The 10,452-nt window shown below is 44.2% G+C and overlaps 1 long non-coding RNA gene across 1 annotated transcript in view; it reads left to right on the top strand.

The window, feature by feature from the left end:
• Positions 1–616: 616 nt before the first annotated feature.
• LOC128407273 (uncharacterized) overlaps positions 617–10,452 on the top strand; it is a 113,642-nt gene continuing 103,806 nt past the window's right edge. The window contains exon 1 of the long non-coding RNA XR_008328754.1: positions 617–1,387. This is a non-coding gene — a long non-coding RNA (uncharacterized LOC128407273). The remainder of the gene's footprint in view (positions 1,388–10,452) is intronic.

Genomic DNA, 10,452 nt, shown 5'->3' with positions numbered 1-10,452 from the left:
CCCCGCTCTAAGTGACTTTGCTGTGCCCCGCACATGAATGGGGTACAAAAACGGCGCTAGTACTGCTGCGTCAAGGACATAGCGTGACGTCAGAATTGCGGTACCTTTTTTTCGTATGCCCGGATGCATGTCTAAGCTTGGAGCATAAATTCACTTAGCCGCACAACCCGGGTGCATGCTTACAAGTAAGCCCCGTTGTGGTTATGATCATTTATTATTGCACTTCATTATCTATCTATCATCTATCTATCTATCTATCTATCTATCTATCTATCTATCTATCTATCTATCTATCATCTATCATCTATCTATCTATCTATCTATCATCTATCTATCTATCTATCATCTATCTATCTATCTATCTATCTATCTATCTATCTATCTATCTATCTATCTATCTATCTATCTATCTATCTATCTATCTATCTATCATCACGTTTAAATAACGAAGTATATAAACATTAACTGGAATGAGGCTAGAGAAGGAGGGACGGAGGGGGAGAAAAACTACGACTCCCATGATGCTCTCTGCCTCGGCTTGCCGCAGTCGAGCGAGCCTGCGGCTACGGAGTATATAAAAGCAGGCATGGCTCGAGCCCGGGCAGTGGGAGGGAGGTGGCCAGGGCGCACGTTTGCTTGGTGCGCGGCGAGAGTGCGTCTCCTCCGGAGCTGCTGCTTGGGCGGCGCTCGGCCGGCGGGGTCCGGCAGGAGGGGCTTAGCTAAGTCGCGGTTGGTGGAGGGGACCACTCGGCGCCTCCTCGATGCGAGGCGAGCCGCTCCGGGATCCCGCGAGCTGGCTACTTCTTCCAGCCTCTTTCTCTCCCGGGTGCCTGGATGCGCTGGGAGCTGCTCTCGCTCTTTTGGGGCTGGCCCCGAGAGGGACAGAGAGCGCGCTCCTCGCCGGGCACAAATCGCGGGGGATCGTGCGCATTTCTCGGCTGGCTGCTGCAGGTCGGCAGAACCCCTAGACCCCGAGTTTCTGCAAATGGTGGGATACGGCTTATTATGGCTCCCACGACCTGGACGCATCTTCCCCGTTGGACAAGGAAGGACCCCGCTGCGTTGGATTTATGCCTCTAGGGTGTTCAAGCATCGCCCTTCCGGGAAGAGGGCATCTGCCGGAGAGGAGGGAAGATGCTGGCAAGAACACCTGGGAGAACCTGGCCCCTTGGTCTCCCTCGGGCCTGGATTATTGTGGTACCTCTGCCTCGCAAAGATGGTTTTTGCGCACCCTGGTTGGGCTTGGACACCTTTGCCTGACGCAAAATCCGGTGCGTTTTGGAGCTGATCTGCTTGGTGCCCTCTCCGTCCCCGCCTTCATATTTGGAATATAATTCTTGCTGCGCTTTTCGCAGCAGCCTCTCTCCACATGGGGGATGCCCTCCAGGTAAGTTTCCTGCTTGCCCTCGATTGGTTTGGATTGTCTGGGAAGCGGTGGCGTGAGGATGAGGGGCAGCTGGTGCTCTTCGTCTTGGCATCTCGGCTCCAACGTGGATGATGGAGCGCTTTCTGTTATTACTGGTTTTTAAACAGTTCTGCCAGTGATTGTTTTACACGAACCACCAATGTGTATGGATGTACGTGATGCTCTTAAGGGGACATCGCCAAACGGAGAATAACAAGCGGGCGAATCCCCAGCACTGTGATGAATGAGGGTGAGCGTAAAAATCATTCCCCTTTCTCTCCCTATCGCGTTCCGGGAAGTTTCGCTTTATTATCGCTTTGCATTCAGGGCCCGTTACTTGAAGGCTTGTATTAGCGAGGGAACAGCGCCTACCCACCGCAGGGAAGCTCCAGGCAGCCCGCAATCCGGTGAGATGGAGCCGCGAATGGATACAGACGAGCCTTGCGCGCGGCGCGCTGCCTGGTGCAATTCTGGGGTGTTTTGCTTGGGGGTGTCGAGAAAAAGCGGCGAGGCGAGCGAGTCATGTAGGATATGGCATCTGGGGAGAGGAAGTGCATTATGTGCCTGGCGGTGGGTGTGAGGATGAAACGCACCTGTCCTTTGGGGAAAAGTCCTGTGCAATGTGTGTGGCTTATCCGTGCACATAATTCAAAAGTGTTCATCTTTTTTTGGGGGGGGGAGAACCTTGCATAATATTTCCTTCTTCCCTTCTTCCTTATTTTTCAAAAATGAGATCTAATAAAAAGCATGCATGTACTGAAGTTGTTGGAACGGTCGTGTCCTGTTCTGCAGGCGAGCGAGCCCAGTGGCTTGATCACAAAGCCTTGCAGTTCTTCCGTAGATGCACACATGCAATGCTTTGTCTGCTTGTTCCCCCAACACATATTTTGGTTGTGCCTCCTTTCCCAACACGGGTTTTCCCCCCCAGTCTCTATTCTCCTGTGCCTCCTTATTTTGTCCCTAGGGGCACAGGTGCTGTTAACCTTGCTCTGTAACTTAATCCTGAGCCCTTCATCTGTGTAAATGGGCTCTAATGGTAGGCTTTAGGCTGCTCTCTTCTACATAATCAGCCTTTGTTTTCATTAGGGTAGCCAATATGCTCATTTTTTTCCTTCCTTCCTGGGTGCCTCTCTGATCTTGGGAGTTTCTTCCCACTAGGACATATTTCATGCACCCTCTAGCCAGGGTGTGCAAAGCTAGAATTCCCTCCTCAGCCTTCCTCTATGTTTCAGTGACTCACCTGCCCAAGAGGCAGAGGCAGTTTATCTTGTTCCCTGACAGCACTACTAGCTCCATGGTGAGGTTTGCCGACCCCTGCGCTTGTACTGGGATGCTACACACTGCCTCACCACCGCAGCCTTTTTATAGAGCTCTTGTGGGAACTGGTGCAATCTTGTCGCCCATGAATCTTATTTATGGCAAGAATGCCTTAAACCACATTTCTTAGCTTGACAAGGATCTTGGATCGAATATCTCTTTTGCACTGCTTCCCTTCCTTTCACCATCACTTACGCCTGTTCTTGCTTCTGGGAGCACATTAGCGAAACCGGATTTGAATGATCTTATAGGAGCCATTTGCTCCCAAGGCAGCGCCAAATGTCCATTAGATATGCATAAACATGTTTTAGTCTCTTGCAGTGGCGTGAATGCATTTCCATCCTCTCAGATTTTTTTTTACATTTGTCGTCTCCCAAGACAGAGCATTTATGTTTTCAGTGGTGGTGGTGAAGTCAGTAGAGCTGACTGGCAGGAAGGTCAGAGGAGGTTAGATACAAGGAAGAACATCCGAATTGTTCAAGGTAGATAGATTAGTGCATGGTTTTCTTTGTATGGCAGACAGCTCATCCAACTCTCAAAGCTCACATGTCTGAGATTTCAGCCTCTGCAGGAATGCACTCATTTGGGAAGTGTGTAGAACACCTTGAAGGAAAGGTGGTGTAGAAATGTAGTAAAAAATACATGATAGTTTCCTTTCCATCACTCTACTAATTTTTTGAAGGACTGGAACATCATTTCTTCTATTTCAACTGCAACCTTATAGTGAAAATGAATGAGGCTCACGTTCCCACACAAGTACATGAGCAATGGAAATCAATGTTAAAGAAACTGTAGGATCATCTCTGTGTGTTTCATCAGGAGGGAGATGAAACTTCTGGCAGAGCTATGGTGGTCTTTGCCTTGGCATAGGGATTTGGGCAAGCTAACATCGTTAAAAAACAACAACAGGGTCCAGTGGTGACACTGGAAGTTGCACTTTGTTGCAGTTTGTGTGATGTGACCATTAGCTTGTTGTGTTAAACACAACAACAAAATTCTATGTTTGAGCAGAAGCATACAGCAGAATGTCTAACTCCGAATATACATTCATTCAGAAACATATTCTAATAAATATGCATTCATTCAGATGTATATTGCAGTAAAGGTTTATCATCCATACATGGTTCTGTAGCAGCAATATCACACACACACACACACACACACACACACACACACACACACAGGTTTATAGATGCAATCTTTCTCATGGGAATTTGAGTGGTGCTATCAGTTTTATTTCCTCCTTGTCTGTGAATTGCATTCATTCTGACATTGTAGAAGCCTTTCTGCATGTGTGTGCATGCTCATAACCTCACGTCAACTCTCGGCGAAATATATTATCTCCTTTCTTATTTTGCTTCTGTAAATAAAGGCTACACCCCTCTGGTCCTGTGTTGGACAATTACAAAGGGATCGGAGCAAATCCTTTTCTAAAACAGCTAGCATAAAATATGTTCTGGAAATGATGCATGAGATAACTCCGCAAGAAGCGAATCTTCTGGACTTTAGCCTGGGTGCTGTGTTTAATCTCTCCCCTTTTCAAATGGGTGTATCATACAAACTATGGTGTTATGCTTTAGCAACCATCACTTGGGTTCAGCAACATTTCTGGACTGTAATATCTTGCTATCCCACCAGCCTGGGGTAGTTTTAAGAAAGGTAATCAACAGCCCTGTAAGCACTTGGGAGAATATACCCCAAAGCAGTGCTATTTTTCTAGAAAAAGAGGTGCTGGCACTTACAATGAACATCTTCCTTCTTCTCTTATAAGGGCAATGACGCCTACCTGAGAGGTGCCCGAACTGAGTTCAGGTGAGTTCCGGCTGAAAAAAAGCCCTGCCCCCCCTAAATGAATATTCAGGTAACTTGAGAAAATAAAGAAAGCCAAACAAACAAACAAACCCCAAAACACTTTCTCTCCATTTATTTTTGTTGCTATTGCTCATTTTCTTCCCTAATGTAGCCATCACAATGCAAGCTTTGTTCTAGTTCCGTTCATCTCCTTACCACCCCAATTCAGCCTACAAATGTGTGTGACTAAAAGGACACCCTTCCATAACTGCCCCATGCCTCACATCTTTGACAAACTGCCTGTTAGCCTGCAAATAGCCTATGCTGTGCCAGCACATTGAAGGTGTAGTGCCGGGAGGTGAGTGAGGCAAACCATCCACACCACTGCTGATGCAATATGCAGTGCTGTTGGTCATGGAATCGTAGAGTTGGTAAGGAATGTTGGAAATGTAAAGAAAAGGAAGGGAATTTTTATCACATGTGGTGGAAGTGCAGTAAGGTAAAAGCATACTGGGACAGTGGTACCTCAGGTTACAGACGCTTCAGGTTACAGACTACGCTAACCCAGAAATCGTACCTCGGGTTAAGAACTTTGCTTCAGGATGAGAGCAGAAATTGTGTGGCGGTGACACGGCGGCAGCTGGAGGCCCCATTAGCTAAAGTGGTACCTCAGGTTAAGAACAGTTTCAGGTTAAGAACGGACCTCCAGAACGAATTAAGTTCTTAACCCGAGGTACCACTGTATAATGAGTTAAAGATAATGTACAAAAGTTCATTTGTTAAAAAACCAGAAGCATTTTTATTGGGGATAATAGGTGAGGAAATCCTGAAGAAAGACCATAGGCTGTTCGGGTATGCAACAACGGCAGCAAGGACTTTATTAGCTCAAAAATGGAAGCAACAGGAGTTCCCAGCGATTCAAGAGTGGCAAATGAAGATGATTGAATATGCAGAGTTGGCAAAGTTGACCTGGAAAATCTGAAACCAGTGGGTTCAAACGTTCCAAAAAGACTGGAGTAAATTTAAATGACATTTGAAGGATAATTGTAAACGTTCAACAACACCAGCAGGACTGACTTAAGAAACTTGTAATATTGAGGTTATGTACTTTTTGACATATTTATTTAAAATTTGATAATTGAGATGGATATAATGTAAACAGGAAAAAATAGAAATGCTGTGAAACAGAAATAATTTGGGTAACCATGAGGTGGGAGGGCGGGAAGTCGATAGCTCTTTTGAGCAAATAACAAGGTGAAAAATATAAAAGTACTGTAATAATAGGTAATGAAAAATTCAATAAATATAATGGGGGGAGAGTTGGGAGGGACCACGGGGGTCATCTAGTCCATCACCCCTGCAGTGCAAGAATCTTTTTGCCCAGTGGAGGCCTTGAACCCACAACCCTGAGATTAAGAGTGTCATGCTCTACCTATTGAGCTATCCCAGAAGAAGAAGAAGAGGAGGAGTTTGGATTTGATATCCCACTTTATCACTACCCTAAGACATCTCAAAGCAGCTAACATTCTCCTTTCCCTTCCTCCCCCACAACAAACACTCTGTGAGGTGAGTGGGGCTGAGAGACTTCAGAGAAGTGTGACTGGCCCAAGGTCACCCAGCAGCTGCATGTGGAGGAGCGGAGACGCGAACCCGGTTCACCAGATTACGAGTCTACAGCTCTTTACCACTAGACCACACTGGCTCAGAAGAAGAGGGATTAATGTCCTTAACTCATGTCATGTGTACAAAGCCTCTGTCCGTTTGGGACAAGACCTGACTAACATTCTATGCTCTTCTTGAGCCAGAAATGGCTGTTCCAGAGCCTTGCCCTAACCTGCTTCTTAAAATATATCCCCTTAACAATATTTGCATAAATGGAAATGAGCAATTTCAGGATTTGGTTAAGTATATCTTGTGTAAATCGCACATGAAGCTGCAAATGGTTCATTAGCATTTCATAGATCTGTATGGTTTTCAAATCTATGTAAGCAAACCCCAAACAGATGTTGACATTGTCATGGGAAAGTTGTACAGCCTTTCTTAACTCTGTTTAGGAAAACTTGTTATGGGTGAAGCAGCTGAAGAGATAAAAAGTAAGCAAAGCAATGTTTGTTAAGCAAACTTTCATACAAAGAGGGAGCTTCTGAGTTATGTGGTGCTTTTAATCGCAAAACTCATCAGATATCCTTGGTTGATTTTGGATGTCTCTTTGATGCATAACGCAACATAACGTAGTAAAATCCTTAGCCCTTGTTTCCTGTTGTGAAGAAATTGACTTTTTAATGAGTCCAGTTGTGTTGAGTTAAAGGAAATACAGAAAAGCTATTGGGAGGATCTTTTTTGTATCTGTGAAAGTTTTGGGTCTTTGGAGCTACTTCAAACACTGTTTCCTATACAAAAGGCACTTTTGATAATCACATTCACACAACAAAACAGAGCTGTGTCCGGATTGTGGGAAAGCTGCAAATGTTCTCTAGATAGGAAGCTAGACCTATCTAAAAATTGTTCTAAAATACAAGCATTCTAGGGTGTTGCCTCTTCATCCATGGGCATCTAGAAGAAATCTCTGCAAAGGGATTCCTAACAGTGTAAGTGACACACTGCAGTACAAGGAGAAATGTTAGACCTGCAGTGTGAATTATATAGATAAACGAAGTCAAGGAGTACTGCCATGTACTCCATGTTCAGTGGAGTTGTGGAAGAATGGACGATCCTTGTGTCCTTTTCCCAATTTGCCTTTTAAGATTCTAGAACAGGGATGATCAAAGTTGTGCAATTTTATTTTATTTTCTTTTACTAGATCAGTGAGATTCATAAGCCAGGTTTTTGTCTGAATTTAAGGATCCAGAGCCCAGGGATTTGCTCTGAGCACTAGAACTTAATTTGAATTCACTGGCCTTCCTCATAAAATTTTGTTGCTGTCATTGATAAACAATAATAATAATAATAATAATAATAATAATAATAATAATAATTTATTATTATTATTATTTATTATTATTATTTATACCCCACCCATTTGGCTGGGTTTCCCCAGCCACTCTGGGCGGCTTCCAACAAAAGATTAAAAATACATTAAACGTAAGACATTAAGTGGGAGCCAAACTCTTGCCCATCTTCTTCAGATCATCCAGAGACCTTCTCCCCATCCAATCTAGAACACCACAGTATAGCTGCCGTTCTTGACTTTTATCCATTGTGCTGCTTGGGGGCTTCATGAGGAGTTGGCTTCTGATTCCATATTTCTGGGATGGGGAAGCTGTAGCCATCCAGATGTTGCTGGACTACAGATCCCAGCATCCTTTGTCATGGGTTTCCCATGCTGCACACCTGTAGTGCATTGGTTAGGCTAGTGCTGTCATTGCCACTATCTGTCACAGGCACATGATGTTGGAGTGAAGCATTTTAGCCAAGCAGTGCTGAAAACAAATGCTGTGTTTTGAACAACATCCACAACTTGGCTCTGCTGATTCTTGCTCCTTTCTCTTTCTTTTAAACCCTGTTTGTTTAAAGCAGCATCATACTTTGGGGTTTCCCCCTGATAATCCTGTGGACTGTAGTTTGTTAAGGATGCTGAGAGTTGTTTGGAGACCCCATTCCCCTCACAGAGCTACAGTACCAGGTTTAATAGTCAACTCCTCTCCCAGGGAACTATGGAAATTGTAGCTCTGTGAGCACAAGAGGGCTCTTCTTGTTAGCATCTAGAGGTCATCCTTGGTCTAGAGTAGACCATCCTAACCAGGTGCCTTAGAAATTACCTCCCTGGCCTGGCTGTGGATCGGAAAGAAGGGAGTTGATTGGCAGGGAAAGTTGCTTTCTGGCAGGTTCCAGGCCTAATACACATGGATGCCAACATCATCTCCTTTTCTGTATGTCTCTTGTAAAGACATGAACACCTTTGCAAGGGTGTGACAACATCTCCTTCCCATCAATGCCCCCTGGTGTGTACAGAAGCAGAAAGCAGACTGATGTGAACAGCTGGGGAGGAAGAGATATGAAATTCAGGTGGGGGAAACAACTTCATTGTGCTGTTATGCGAACATGTCCTTTTCTCTTGCCGTAAAAGGTGCTTTGCTGTGGATTGCGACCTGCATTCCATACTGCTTCCCTGGTGCTCTGGCCATAATCTCGTACTGGTAATCCCACACAGGGGATGAGAAGGGGAAAATGAGTCCCTGACTTTGAGTTTGTGCATCGCTGCCAGTTTGCTCCATTCTCCAAATCCACTCCTCAATCACGTAAATTAATTAATTTTAGCTTAAGACATTAGATATTTGGGGAATTGCTTGTACTGGATTTTACACATAGAAGACCCATTGACATTAATGTGGATCATTAACATTAAAACTTAGTTGAATGCCACCCATTATATTTCCCCCCTTTTAGAAACAGCCAAAGGGGGGCGGGAAGCTTATGCGCTTTGTGTGTGGTCTAAATTTTAGAAAAGAAATGAAACTTTCAGAATAATTTGGTGAGAGTTTCATCCATGCATGCAAGCAGGTTCCCCATGCAGGTGTATTGTGATCTACCTTTGGACCTTGCTTGAATTGTCTGGATGCTGCCGCTTCTGCCTCTGGGGTTGTAGGATTCTTAGCAGCTTTTAGCCAAAGCATCAATTGACTAAAATCAGATGACTACTGTAATTCAATTTGTAAGTTAATAAAGTCATGGATCCAAAGGGGGCAGGGGACAAATTGTATAACATAGTAAGAGGAATGGGCAACTAGAGCAAGTGGAGAAACAGACAATCACAGCACACTGGTTCTGTTCCAGTATCCAGCCGTCAGATTCCAAGGAAATGCATAGCTTGTTCACAGTAATTCCTCCATCACTGAATGTGTTCTGACAATAGACAGAATTAGCTGGAATACAGACTGTTTTTTCCCTTTTCCCCAGCTGTGGCAGCTGGTATATTTTGTACCACAGTAAAGGTTTTATCATCCAGCTTTGGCAATCTCTCTTAGACCTGAACTTCACATTCCATTGCAATGTTTTCACCGTGCTTCCAGATGTACACGTAGAAGCTTTAAACATTCAGCATTCAATATGTTTCTTTAGAAAAGCATAGCTGTCCTTGTTTGGTTTCTTTCTCAAGTCTAGGATAAGCAAAGGTACCTTTTAATTGTGAAGGAACAGTGGTGTTCATGGGAAGTATTCACAATAACCCTCTTTCTCATTCTTGCTTGACTTAAATCTGGTATGAGAATTTGTACCTACATCTCCATGGTCCAAGTCGGACACTTTATTCATTGCACTACACCAGTTATTACATTACTAATATATATATATATTAATTTATTGCATTTATTATGCATGGCTTTTTCAAGCTGCTCCATGGGGTATTCACTATTCTTTTTTCCAAGGAGCCTTTGAGATAAGCATTGAATCTGTAACCTTTCTTAGAGTCACCCTCGTTGAGTGGAGATTTCAACCTGTTTGGTCCTAGCCCAAGGATAGGGAATCTGCAACCCTCCAGATGTGGGTTGCAATGTCCATTATCCCTGATCTGTGGCTATGCTGGCTGAAGCTGATGGGAGATGGACTCCAGCAACATCTGGAGGGGACCCCTGCATTACACCGTCCCTCAATATACACTCATCTTTCTGGCAGGTTAATTTTTAATTGTCAAGCTTTCATAGCACATTTATGAATGTATTATAACAGGACCTAAAATAGTTGGCCATGCATTCTGTAACTTCTAAACAAAGTTGATCAACTTCCCTAGTAGCTGGAGGCAAAGAATGACCTCTTGACTGCCTCCTGGGATGTCCTGAACTGTGCATCTTTTGAGTACACTGTTCAAGATACCTGATGATGGCTCTTTCTTGAAAAGTATAATCTCTCCAGTTATCTTTTGAGTTCCCTTACTCACCTGTTAGTGAGTCAGATCACACACCCATAAGCATTTTATTCAAGGCTTGCTTGGGTAGCCTTTGACA

Source organism: Podarcis raffonei, chromosome 2 (assembly GCF_027172205.1).
Source record: "Podarcis raffonei isolate rPodRaf1 chromosome 2, rPodRaf1.pri, whole genome shotgun sequence".
NCBI classification, from domain to species: domain Eukaryota; kingdom Metazoa; phylum Chordata; class Lepidosauria; order Squamata; family Lacertidae; genus Podarcis; species Podarcis raffonei.
The sequence above is the reverse complement of the archived record's forward strand: the minus strand, read 5'-3'. Positions and strand labels throughout refer to the sequence as shown.